This window comes from Aquarana catesbeiana, linkage group LG09, assembly GCF_042186555.1.
Source record: "Aquarana catesbeiana isolate 2022-GZ linkage group LG09, ASM4218655v1, whole genome shotgun sequence".
In the NCBI taxonomy this organism is placed as follows: Eukaryota; Metazoa; Chordata; class Amphibia; order Anura; family Ranidae; genus Aquarana; species Aquarana catesbeiana.
In genome coordinates this window covers 63,620,702-63,634,814 of record NC_133332.1, presented here as the reverse complement: position 1 = coordinate 63,634,814, position 14,113 = coordinate 63,620,702, and the positions used below count along the sequence as shown (strand labels likewise).

The following is a 14,113-nucleotide window of genomic DNA, read 5'->3' as shown; positions in this document are numbered from 1 at the left end:
CCTCCCAGACACTGCAGCCCAAGTGGAAGGGATTCAGCAGCATAGTCAGTTCTGCCAATGCAGTAGTGCTTGGTATGGCCAGCTGCTGATTGACAAACTACAGGCTTGCCCTCTGCCGTTCTTCTCATCCCGCTATGATGAAATCAGCCACAGCCTACATGAGGGACAAGACCTGTAAGTGATCATAAACTTTAGGAGAGAAAAAGCAGGTCTTTTGCCTTGTCAGATAGAGCAGTGCTGTGTTTCAGAGCTGTGTAAATCTCAGGACTGAGTGGACAGAAATACAAATCCTTTGACAGGTAAAACTGTTCCTTTCTAAATATTTCATTTTTCCATTTAGCTGTTTGCCTGGAATTCAGCTTTAAGTTTTGCAGCACATAGTTTTATTAAATGCAAGGCTACAGTCCTTCCTTAAATATGTTTACTGAGAAAAAATTTAAGATGAAAATCGATTACATTGGCTGCACATTTTGCATATGAACTGCCGTTTGTGTTTCCTAAAGAATAAAGAAAATAATACAATGCTTTTGCAAAAAACCTTTCCCTAAAATTATGACAGTGGTTAATATAGTTTAATCTCTGTTAGGACTTACCAAAGTGACAGCTTGAGCCCGCCAGATGGTGAGCAGAAGAATGAAGAAGGTGTACATGGTGCCTCTCTGGTCTTCTGTACTGATGAGCTTCTGCTCTCCCACTATATATACCTAAAGGGACATGTTTTCCGCCTATTTCCCACTGTTATTCATTAACAAGAGTAGGATGTGAAAAACTGTAAATGATAACAAAGTTATAAAAATGTATCGATTTCGATTAGAAAATGGACAAATTGCAGGGTTATTGTCATCTACATATAACATTCTGATAATTGTGTAAAATACTGTCAAACCTTCAGAGATAAAGGAACATAACTATCTTTTTGTTAGATTTGCAAATTTACCTCCAGCAGACTCTTCTAGCACTCTCCTTATTTGGGTGGAATAGGAATTACTGAGTCCAGCTCCACCAGTCTATTCCCCCCCCTAGCATGTTAAGTTGCAGGTCTAAAGGCATCCCAATGGCCACCTAATGCCTACAGGCAATTTTAGTGGCTCTTTCGCTATCTTTAAAACATGAAATACAGGTCTCGATTCTAAGCAAACCTTTATTATTTACTTGCCCTGCTGCCTATACCACCAAACTTGGCTCGGGTGAAGCTTGCTCTAAGACTTTCTGTATTTGACACTGTTGGCAGTGTGGAATGTTGGTGTTCCCTGCTGTGCTATGTGGTTTCTTCTACCAGCCAATAAATTACTACAGGAAACATGGGCCAGCAGAAGGAACCAAACCACACAGCAGGGGACCATGCATCTGACACACCTTAAGTGTGCAGAATGTTGAAAGATATTTCAACAAAATCTTTTGAACGCAAAGTTCGGCAATGCAGGCAATTGGACAAGTAACCTGTGCAAGATCAGTTTTTTGGCCCCTTATTCAACTACTGCCCAAATACAAATACTTATTTAATGCATACAAATACGTATGACATTTTCCACATTTCGTCATGTTACAACCAAAAATGTAAATGTATTTTATTGGGATTTTATGTGATAGACCAACACAAAGTGGCACATAATTGTGAAGTGGAAGGAAAACGATAAATGTTTTTCAAAATTTTTTACAAATAAATATCTGAAAAGTGTGGCGTGCATTTGTATTCAGCCCTCTTTACTTTGATACCCCTAACTAAAATCTAGTGGATCCAATTGACTTCAGAAGTCACCTAATTAGTGAATAGAGTCCACCTGTGTGTAATTTAATCTCAGTATCAATACAGCCATTCTGTGAAGCCCTCAGAGGTTTGTTAGAGAACCTTAGTAAACAAACAGCATCATGAAGGCCAAGGAACACACCAGAAAAGTCAGGGATAAAGTTGTGGAGAAGTTTAAAGCAGGGTTATGTTATAAAAAATATCCCAAACTTTGAACATCTCATGGAGCACTGTTCAATGCATCATCAGTATGGCACAACTGCAAACCTACCAAGACATGGCCGTCCACCTAAACTGACAGGCCGGGCAAGGAGAGCATTCATCAGAGAAGCAGCCAAGAGCCCCATGGTAACTCTGGAGGAGCTGCAGAGATCCACAGCTCAGGTGGGAGAATCTGTCCACAGGACAACTATTAGGCTAAACAAATCTGGCCTTTATGGAATATCAGCAAGAAGAAAGTCATTGTTGAAAGAAAGCCATAAGAAGTCCCGTTGGCAGTTTGCAAGAAGCCATGTGGGGGACACAGCAAACATGTGAAAGAATGTGCTCTGGTCAGATGAGACCAAAATTGAACTTTTTAGCCTAAAAGCAAAATGCTATATGTGTCAGAAAACTAACACTGCACAACACTCTAAACACACCAACCCCACCATAAAACATGGTGGTGGCAGCATCATGTTTAGGGTGCTTTTCTTCAGCAGGGATCGAGAAGCTGGTCAGAGTTGATGGGAAGATGGATGGAGCCAAATACAGGGTAATCTTAGAAGAAAACCTGTTAGAGTCTGCAAAAGACTTGAGACTGGGGAGGAGGTTCACCTTTCAACAGGACAACGACCCTAAACATACAGCCAGAGCTACAATGGAATGGTTTATATCAAAGCGTATTCGTGTCTCAGAATGGCCCAGTCAAAGTCCAGACCTAAATCCAATTGAGAATCTGTGGCAAGACTTGAAAATTGCTGTTCACAAACGCTCTCCATCCAATTTGACAGAGCTTGAGTTATTTTGCAAAGAAAAATGGGCAAAAATGTCACTCTCCAGATGTGCAAAGCTGGTAGAGACATACACGAAAAGAACTTGCAGCTGTAATTGCAGCTAAAGGTGGTTCTACAAGGTATTGACTCAGAGGGGCTGAATACAAATGCATGCCACACTTTTCAGATATTTATTTGTAAAAAATGTTGAACCATTTATCATTTTCCTTCCATGTCACAATTATGTGCCACTTTGTGTTGGTCTATCAGATAAAATCCCAATAAAATACATTTACGTTTTTAGTTGGAACATAAAAAATGTGGAAAATGTCAAGGGGTGTGAATACTTTTTCAAGGCACTGTATACTACATTTTTTATGAAATTTTTATTGTTATAATCCATCTGCTTGGGTAATTGGAGCCAGTATCCCAGATAGCAAGTAATTGTGCTGCAAGTTTGAATATGACTTGCTAAGCTCTTGCTAGACTTTCCAAGCTTCACAAGTTTGTTGCACAATTGCAGCAAGTCTGCATTGCATGACTCCAGATCAACTTTCTGTGCAAACATTCTGCAAGTTTGCTGTAAGTTCTGGTTCAGTTAAATATTAAAGCCTTGTCAGACCAGCTGTGGATTTGGATGCAGACAAGGAGAGGAGAGTGGAAGTGAACTGCCATTAAGGATTTGTATACCAAAGTGCCACTAGACCTGTTTTGGTCTTTGTTTAAGGTGAGCTGCTAGGGCACACTCCTGGTTGATGCATGGATTGTGCTAACAATTGTGTTCACAATTTTCAAGAACTGTTTTTTGAGCATGTGATCTTCACATCTCATCACTTTTTGATGCACATGCACTTTATTATTTGGGACTTATTTTAAATTATATATTTGATTCAAGCACTTTTATCACTGTTTCACATATTATCACATATTATTGTATTTTTTTTTAATTAGGGATAGTCATTTATGCATATTTGTCTTTTTGCTGTTTAGCTTCTTGAATTAGTGCACTTCATCACTGTTTCACATAGTATTGCATATTATCACTTATTACTGCAATGTTTGTTCTGTGTTTTTTTTTTACTGTATCATTTTTATTGTTTTGAGAATGTTCTTTTTCCAGGGGCGTAGATAAGTGGGGGGGTCAGGGGTGTTCAAACCCCCCCCCCCCAGAGCATCCTGGGGAAATGCCCAGGCAGTGTCCCTGCTGTTTAGCCTCAGCTTTAGCTCAGTAGAAGCAATCAGAGATTCGGAGTCCCCCTTCTATTGTGCCCCATCCCCTAAGTTTAATAAGGGGTTCCCCTGAAAAGCATGAAATTACTGCGAGGTCTCAGATGCAGGCAATTGACAGTGCACAGTTGAGGGAACTCCTAGACACATCCTTGAGGTATCATATGACACAGCCGAAAGGAGACTGGGGATGCAGAAGTTTTCCTGCTTCTGTGCTGTGCTGATTCTGAGGTCTGGTAAGTGGGGAGACTTCAATTGTCTATTTTAAAAAGGAAAAAGTGAGAATACCAGCCTGGGGGAGTTTCTTTTGGTGGGGGGGCGGGTTTACTTTTGGAGAAGGGGGGAGTTTCTTGTAGAGAAGTTTACAGGAGGATACATAGTTACATAGTTAGTAAGGTTGAATAAAGACACCAGTCCATCCAGTTCAACCTGAGTGAGTGTGGGTGCGTGTCTACAATTATCCCTATTTATTTAAGGTACCCATATAGTGCTGTCAATTTACGCTGCGCTCCCACATACATCGCACACTCACATCGGTCCCTACCCTCAAGGAGCCCACAATCCAAGGTCCCCAACTCACATTCATATACTAGGGAAAATTTTGGACAGAAGCCAATTAACCTACCAGCATGTCTTTGGTGTGTGGGAGGAAACCGGAATACCCCGAGGAAACCCACGCAGGGACAGGGAAAACATGCAAACTCCAGGCAGGTAGTGTCGTGGTTGGGATTTGAACCAGCGACCCTTTTTACTGCTAGGTGAGAGTGCTACCCACAACACCACTGTGCCACCCCATTTTTATGGTGGAGGTGGTTAATGGCAGAGATTTGCTTCTGGGAGGGAAGTTTGATTGGATGACGGGAGATTTTACTCATAATTAGGAATCTTTGCTGGGGGAGAGGGTGTTGACTGAGGGAGATATTGTTGCTTTGGGGGGTCGGTTTAGAGACAGGGGGGTTTAATTTTTGGGGGGGATATTTGAGGGAGGGAGATATTTTACAGTGGGAATCTTTGCTTTGGGAGGGTTCTTAGGGAGGATTTTTTTTCATTTAAAAGAGATTTTATTTTTAGAATTATACTTACCTAGATGGATGGAGCATCGATCCAATGTTGCATCTGTCCCCAGCTGCTTCTAAGACCAACAACAGAGCAATCAAAGACCACTGATCACTCAGTTCTCAGCCTTCATTGAGCAAAGAGTGGTGGCTGTCAGTCCCTGGCTCTGCCTCCACCCTCCCCCCTCCCCCACGCTCACTGGAATGCCAGGATGTGAAGGGGGCAGGAGTGGCTGGCTCAGAGTCTCAGTGGCTCACTGAGAGGCTGAGCGAGCTGCTGGTCCAGGCATCTGGGCGAATCCTGACTTTAAAGTGAGGATCTTTCCACAGCCTGGACCTGCTGAGCGATGTCAGCTGACAGCCGGCTATAGCTGGCTGTCAGCTAAAAATTGGTCCCCAAAGTGCAGAACAAATTGCGCTCCTCCCCAGGAGAAGTACAACCAAGCGGTATGCTGTCCCTTCAGAGCGCATGCACTGGTGACATCACCGGCTGCTTTCCATGTGAATATCTCCTAAACTCCACATGTTTATGAGATATTCACTGTACCTACAGATAAGCGTTATTATAGGCTTACTTGTAAGTACAAGTTCAAAAGCTGGGTTTACTACAGTTTAAGACTGAATAAAAGCCAACCATATTAACCAGGTGCAAAGGGCACCATCCTGTGGTAGGCATTGCACAATATACAGTATATATATTTTTAATCTCTTAAAACATTTCATAAAATTTCTTAGGTTTTTAAGGATTAAATTAATCACTGAATTTACTGCCTACCACAATATGTTGCCCCTTGCACCTGCTCAACTTGCACAGTAAGGTTAGCTAAAATCCAGTCTTGGGTCTCATTCATACATCCTACATGACCATGGTGCAGCAAGTCTACTGCAAATATTTGCACCCGGGATCTCAGATGTTCCAATATCTGCTCATCCTGTACACAAGAGTAATGGGCTGAAAAGAGCCAAGGCTGTCTGCTGCTGTAAACATGTATCCACCTGTATCTGCACATCCAGTGGTTACCTGCAGGTAGGGATACATTTTTGCGCTTGGATAAAATCTCCAGGGTCAGAAATTTGTCCCCAACAGCAGGTAACTACTGTGACCCACAGTTTGTTAGTGTGTCGCTCAGGCTTAATCGATGTGGGGAGTGATGTAGATGATACCGAATGTGCTACAGGAGTGTCGGCAAGGGATGGAGCTCATCCCAGCTCTTGTAGTCACTGAAGGGAATAGAGAAATAAAATCTCTGTTGCCGCACATCCATTGAGTCCTATGGTAATGTAGTAGTGATGGGAGAGACTTCCTCAGCTCGGATTCCCGCCAGGCCACACCCCAGTGTGTTTTGCTTTGTCCCCGGAAGCTTGAACATGGGGACCTCTGGATGTGCAGATACATGTTAACAGCAGTGGCTCTTTTCAGCCCATCACTCAGGTGAACAGGCTGAGCAGCTGACAAAAATTGGAACATCTGGGATCCTGGCTGTAGGTATTCATGGTATATTTGCCATTCCATTGCCATTTAGAACATATGAATGAGATCTAAAGCCTAGTTCACACAGTAAATGTTTTTTAGTTCAACCCAGCAGGCTGAACAAAAAAAAAACTAGGGAGCTTAAGAGGAGCTTGCTGTACTAATGACCACAACTGCCTGCATTGCGTTCTATTCAGTTGAATGGGGATAATTTTTACTGCGTTGCATTGCAAAGCCTCATGGCCCCACTCTGCTGTCACATGTTTTTACCGTTCCTCCCCCAACAAAAAAGTGTAACTTATGCCTTTGAGTTTGAACGACCTGAACCCCCCAGAAAAAAATATCTACAGCCCTGTCTTTTTGATATTATAAATGTTGTTTTTTATGTTTTGTTAAATGTTCACCCTTTTAAAAAAAATAACTAAAGCCGCGTACACACGATCGGACTTTCAGACGGGAAATGTTCGATGACAGGCTGTTGGCGGTAAATCCGACCATATGTATGCTCGATCGGACAATTGTTGTCGGACTGTCCGCCAAACAAATGTTGGCTAGCAGGTTTTAAAATTTTCCGCGGACAAATGTTTGTTGTCAGATTTTCCGAGCGTGTGTACACAAGTCAGTCGGACAAAAGTCCACAGTACAAACATGCATGCTCGGAAGCAAGGATGAGCCAGAAGCAGTCGATCTTGTAAACTAGCGTTCGTAATGGAGAATTAACATTCGTGATGTGGCAAATTATGAAATCACCAAATGCAGCGCACATTCTCTTCTTCTTTAATGGGATGATAATGAAACTGCTTGGCTGGTGATATTGATGGAGCTATTGCAAACAAATTTTCAAAGGCTTTTTTTTTCTAGTGATATCAAGAATAATATTATTATGCTATTTTTTATTTGGGCAAGTTACCACAACACCATTATCCCGTAGTTTTTAAGATCAAAGATACAACTATGTTGGTGTCCCTTGTCAATTTTACATTGTATTTTTTAAAATGTAACTGCCTACTCCCAAACTGTCATTTGAAGTAAAACACACAGCCAAGTATTATTCTACACAATTTTTTTTATTGTACATTAAAAAAAGAAAACAAATAAAATTAGATATGCTATCTGCCAATAGAACTTAACCAAAAAGTGCATTCTATGCATCCAAAAATATAGAAAATATACCAAATCAAATCATTATTCAACCAAAAAAATGTCAAAGCAATAACTCCAAGGCCAATAATAAATAACACGTTATCTCCTCTGATTCCGCAACATGTCTGGTTGATGAACGGCCATTCAGAAACAAACTGAAAAGCACGAACTGAAAAGCGTGAACTGAAAAGCGCCAATCAACACTCACCAAACTTCAATTAACAAGAAATTAGCAGAAGGAGCCCAAAGGGTGGCGCTAAAGATCTGAAAAACCACGTAGTACGTCTAGTACTTCACTACGTTTGTAATTGTTGGCCAACAATTGTGTGACCGTGTGTATGCACCAAGTGCCAGGGGTGCAGAGCACCGCGCAAGCCTTAGTCCGAGATCGGAGCCGAGGTCAAGTCCAGTTGGGTAACGAAGCAAAAAAGGGTTAATCCGAAGAAGAATGGTCAAGATCCAAGCCGGAAACGGTTCCAATCTGGCAGCTGAGTACAAAAGGGGCAAAGAAGTAGAATGGTTAAGGTACAAATCTGAGGTCAATAGCAAGCAGCAATCAAGAGTAGTCAAATAGATTTCCAGGTCACAACAGGTTCAGACAGATCACACATTAGCACAGGAACAAGGGGGGACTGAAGATAATCCAGCAATTTGGCAGTGTCTGGGCTGGGCTTATATAGGGAAGTTTGAGGTAATTTCCTGTGCGCCTCCTGGGGATTTTCCTGCCTTTTTACATCAGGTTGATGTCATATCTTGTGCGCTTCCTGGGTATTTTTCCACCTTTTTCCATCAGGTTGAGGTCACTTCCTGTACATGTCCTGGGCATTTTCCTGCCCTTTTCCATCAAGTCTTCTGCGCAAGTGCGGGTTGGCGCCCTGAGGGGTCTTTGGCGCATGCTCAGTTTGCACGGATTTCGTCTTGCAGTAATGTGCCATTGGTGCATGCATAGTAAGCCCTGGACATTAACAGAGCCCCCCTCTGGACGCTTGTCTAGAATAAAGCTCGCTGAAAGAACTGCCGGAGAAGATCTGGAGCATGAATATGCGACTTGGGTTCCCAGGAATTCTCTTCAGGGCAGTAACCCCTCCACTGTACCAGAAATTGGTGTAAGCGGCCCCTTCTATGGCAATCCAGGATGGCCTCCACCTCCTCAATCCCTTTAATCATAGAGGGAGGCGGAGGACGGGCCCCACGTTTCCCAAAGGGGTTCGGGGCCACTGGCTTCAGGAGGGAGGCATGGAAGACAGGGTGGATCCGGTAATTTGAGGGCAGTTTGAGTTTGTAGACAACAGGGTTGAATCGGGACAGTGCAGGGAAGGGCCCAATGAACTTAGGGCCCAATTTCTTGTAGGGACGGGCCAACTTTAAATGCCTGGTAGAAAGCCAAGCCTTGTCTCCTTGTCTCCCGGTTGAAGATCTAGGTCCCCCCGTTGCCCTCGATCATAGATGGTCTTGTAATCCAGCTGTGCCTTGGCCATGGTATCCTTTAGGAACTCAAAGTTGTTGTGTAGAAACTTCACTCAGTTCCAGACAGCCGGGACCGAAGCGGAAGTGGGTAGGACAGGAGAAAAAGAAGGGTGGTACAGCAGGTTGGCGTAGAACGGTGATTGCTTAGTGGTAGAATGTATTGCGATGTTGTTCGCAAATTCTGCGCAAGGAAGTAGGAATGCCCAATTGTCATGGACAAAGGTGAAGAAGCAACAAAGAGTTCAAGAGTTTGGTTTGGGCGTTCTGTTTGTCCATTGGTCTGATGGTGGTAGGTCCAATGTCTAGAGCAAAACAGAGCTCCTTTCAGAAATAAGAGGTGAATTGGACCCCACGATCTGATACAATATTGCTGGGGACCCCATGGAGGTATATGATCTCCTTGATAAAAGCCTGAGCTGTTTCTGGGGCAGAAGGAGTGCCAATCATAGGAATAAAATGAGCCATTTTTGTAAGGCGGTCCACAACAACAAACATGGATGTAAACCAATCAGAGGGTGGTTGCTCCACTATGTAATCCATGCTGATCTGTTCCCAGGGTCTGGAGGGAATAGGCAGGGGGCTTAGGAGACCCCATGATTTATTCTTTTCCATTTTGCTGTGATTGCATACCGGGCAGGAATTGACGTAAGCGTGGCAGTCTGCCTTGAGGGTAGGCCACCAAAGGTTCCAAACGCAGATCGGTGGTTTTGGTCACCCCGAAATGCCCTACTAACTTGTTGTCATAGCAGAGTTTGAGCACAGGAACTCTCAGTTGAAGGGGCACAAACACAGCATGGTCGTGGAAGAAAAGTCCATCCTTTTCTTTCAGATGTTCTCCTGAGGGCAGTTGGTCGAGAGAGGAGGCCAGTTTTACCCTGGACAAGAGGTCATCTGTAAGTAGGAAGAAATTATTGGCAGGGAGTAGGGATGAGCTTCGAGTTCGAGTCGAACTCATGTTCGACTCGAACATCGGCTGTTCGCCAGTTCGCCGAACAGCGAACAATTTCGGGTGTTCACGGCAAATTCGAATGCCGCGGAACAACCTTTAAAAGGCTATGGAAGAAATCAAAAGTGCTAATTTTAAAGGCTTATATTCATGGTATTGTCATAAAAAGTGTTTGGGGACCTGGGTCCTGCCCCAGGGGACAGGGATTCAATGCAAAAAAAGTTTTAAAAACGGCTGCTTTTTCGGGAGCAGTGATTTTAATAATGCTTAAAGTGAAACAATAAATATCCCTTTAAATTTCGTACCTGGGGGGTGTCTATAGTAAAGGGGCGCATGTTTCCCGTGTTTAGAACAGTCTGACAGCAAAATGACATTTCAAAGGAAAAAAAGTCATTTAAACTACTCGCGACTATTAATGAATTGCCGGTCCAACAATACAATAATAAAAGTTCATTGATAAAAACGGCATGGGAATTCCCCACAGGGGAACCCCGTACCAAAATTTAAAAGAAAAATGACGTGGGGGTCCCCCTAAATTCCATACCAGGCCCTTCAGGTCTGGCATAGATATTAAAGGGAACCCCGGCCAAAATGTAAAAAAAAAAAATGGCGTGGGGTTCCCCTCAAAATCTATACCAGACCCTTCAGGTCTGGTATGGATTTTAAGGGGAACCCGCGCCAAAATAAAAAAAAACGGCGTGGGGTCCCCCCAAAAATCCATACCAGACCCTTATCCGAGCACGCAACCTGGCAGGCCGCAGGAAAAGAGGGGGGACGAGAGAGCGCCCCCCCTCCTGAACCATACCAGGCCACATGCCCTCAATATTGGGAGGGTGCTTTGGGGTAGCCCCCAAAACACCTTGTCCCCATGTTGATGAGGACAAGGGCCTCATCCCCACAACCCTGGCCGGTGGTTGTGGGGGTCTGCGGGCAGGGGGCTTATTGGAATCTGGAAGCCCCCTTCAACAAGGGCACCCCCAGATCCTGGCCCTCCCCCCTTTGTGAAATGGTACAAAAGTACCCCTACCATTTCACTAAAAAAGTGTCAAAAATTTTAAAAACGACAAGAGACAGTTTTTGACAATTCCTTTATTTAAATGCTTCTTCTTTCTTCTATCTTCTTTCTTCTTTCTTCTATCTTCTATGCTCCTTCGGTTTCTTCCTCCATCTTCTTCTTCTTCTGGTTCTTCTGGTTCTTCCTTCGGTGTTCTCGTCCAGCATCTTCCTCGCCGCGTCGGCGTCTTCTTCCCTACTTCTCCTCGGGCCGCTCCGCATCCATGATGGCATGCAGGGAGGCTCCCGCTGTGTGACGCTTCTCTCTTCATCTTCTTCTCTTCATCTTCTTCTCTTCATCTTCTTGTCTTCATCTTCTTTTCGGGCCGCTCCGCATCCATGATGGCATGGAGGGAGGCTCCCGCTGTGTGGCGCTTCTCCTCTTCTGGGGGTTCTTAAATAACGGGGGGCGGAGCCACCAGGTGACCCCGCCCCCCTCTGACGCACGGGAACTTGACGGGGACTTCCCTGTGGCATTCCCCGTGATGTCAGAAGGGGACGGGGTTACATAACGGGTGACCCCACCCCCCTCTGACGTCATGGGGAATGCCATAGGGAAGTCCCGTCAAGTCCCTGTGCGTCAGAGGGGGCAGGGTCACCGAGTGGCCCCGCCCCCCACTATTTAAGAACCGTCAGAAGAGGAGAAGCGTCACACAGCGGGAGCCTCCCTCCATGCCATCATGGATGCGGAGCGGCCCAAAAAGAAGAAGACAAGAAGATGAAGAGAAGAAGATAGAGAGAAGAAGATGAAGAGAGAAGCGTCACACAGCGGGAGCCTTCCTCCATGCCATCATGGATGCGGAGCGGCCCGAGGAGAAGAAGGGAAGAAGATGCCGCGGAGGAAGATGCCGGACGAGAACACTGAAGGAGGAACCAGAAGAACCAGAAGAACCAGAAGAAGAAGAAGATGGAGGAAGAAACCGAAAGAAGATAGAAGATAGAAGAAAGAAGATAGAAGAAAGAAGAAGCATTTAAATAAAGAATTGTCAAAAACTGTCTCTTGTCACTTTTAACATTTTTGAGTTTTTTTGTGAAATGGTAGGGGTACATTTGTACCCCCTTACTATTTCTCACAGGGGGGGCCGGGATCTGGGGGTCCACTTGTTAAAGGGGGCTTCCAGATTCCGATAAGCCCCCCACCCGCAGACCCCCACAACCATCGGCCAAGGGTTGTGGGGATGAGGCCCTTGTCCTCATCAACATGGGGACAAGGTGTTTTGGGAGGCTATCCCAAAGCACCCTCCCAATGTTGAGGGCATGTGGCCTGGTACGGTTCAGGAGGGGGGGCGCTCTATCGTCCCCCCCTCTTTTCCTGCGGCCTGCCAGGTTGCGTGCTCGGATAAGGGTCTGGTATGGATTTTTAGGGGGACCCCACGCCATTTTTTAAAATATTTTGGCACGGGGTTCCCCTTAAAATCCATACCAGACCTGAAGGTTCTGGTATAGATTTTGAGGGGGACCCCATGCCATTTTTTTTTTACATTTTGGCCGGGGTTCCCCTTAATATCCATGCCAGACCTGAAGGGCCTGGTATGGAATTTAGGGGGACCCCCCACGTCATTTTTAAGAAAAAATTTTGGTTCGGGGTTTCCCTGTGGGGAATTCTCATGCCGTTTTTATCAATGAACTTTAATGTGTATTGTCGGACCGGCAATAACGGCCGTTTTTAAAACTTTTTTTGCATTGATCCATGTCCCCTGGGGCAGGACCCAGGTCCCCAAACACATGACAATAACTTGCATATAAGCCTTTAAAATTAGCACTTTTGATTATTCATGTTCGTGTCCCATAGACTTTAACGGTGTTCGCGTGTTCGAACAAATTTTTTGCCTGTTCGCAAGTTCTGGTGCGAACCGAACAGGGGGGTGTTCGGCTCATCCCTAGCAGGGAGTATCGCGTCCGTTGTTGGCAAGTTATCTGATGTGGGATATATGCGGGATAGAGCATCAGATTTACAATTCTTGGATCCCAGACGGTATGTGATATGCATATGAAATCGGGTGAAGAAGAGAGCACATCTGGCTTGTCTAGGTCTGAGGCGTTTAGCTGTACGGAGGTATTCCAAATTCCTATGATCGGTGTAGACAAGTATAGGGTGCAAGGCTCCTTCCAATAGATATCGCCATTCTTTCAGGGCCAGATTAATACCAAGGAGTTCCCGGTCCCCTACATCATAGTTCCTTTCGGCTGGGGACAAGTTCCTGGAAAAGAAGGCAACAGGATGCAAGATGGCTGTGGTTTCGTGGCGTTGAGAAAGGACTGCCCCAACCGCAATCTCTGAAGCATCGACCTCCAAAACGTAAGGCAGGGCTGGGTCGTGATGGTGAAGGACCGGGGCAGAGGTGAATTGCTTCTTGAGTTTGTGGAATGCCGTTTGTGCTGAGGGGGACCACAGAAAACGGCTGTTTTGCTTGGTGAGTTGTGTGATAGGTGAAATTATTTTTTTTTTTTTTTAAACAATAATTTTTATTAGTTTTTACACTATTACAGAAGATGAAAAACCATGTAAAGTTAGTACAAGTACATATTTCAATGAAAAAGTTTTTTTAACAATCATATACATATAACTGTTCATTAAAACGTTATTTATATCAACACTTATCATTCGTCTTAACCATTGGCCCGACTCCCCACTCCGATCGCCCCCATGGGCTCTAACTGCGATCAGGAGTAGGGAATCCCCCGTTATATTTCTTATTTCTGTAGTTATTACTTTTAACATTTCTTTTTTAAAGCAAGTGTATGTTTCCAGAAATATTTACTTCCATCTTCCTATGTGATGGGAAATAAACTGTTGGGAAATTTAACTTGGAAGTGGGGTATTGTAAAAGTAAAATAAAAGTAAAATAAAAAGGAGAATAATAAAAATAAAAAAAGAGAAGAAAAAAAAAAAGAAAAAAAAAAGGGGAGTAGGAACTAATTTCCTGTGGTTGGTGTCATTTGTTCAGTTTTTATTTTTACTTATGTACATTATATTATTTATGATTTTATTATTCCATCTTGTGTCCACTTGAGATTTGTTATTTTGTA

General features: G+C 44.1%; 1 pseudogene; it reads right to left on the bottom strand.

Annotated features, from left to right (window-relative positions):
- The window catches only part of LOC141107737 (olfactomedin-4-like), a 28,513-nt pseudogene extending 27,797 nt beyond the window's left edge, over positions 1-716 (bottom strand).
- Positions 717-14,113: the final 13,397 nt, after the last annotated feature.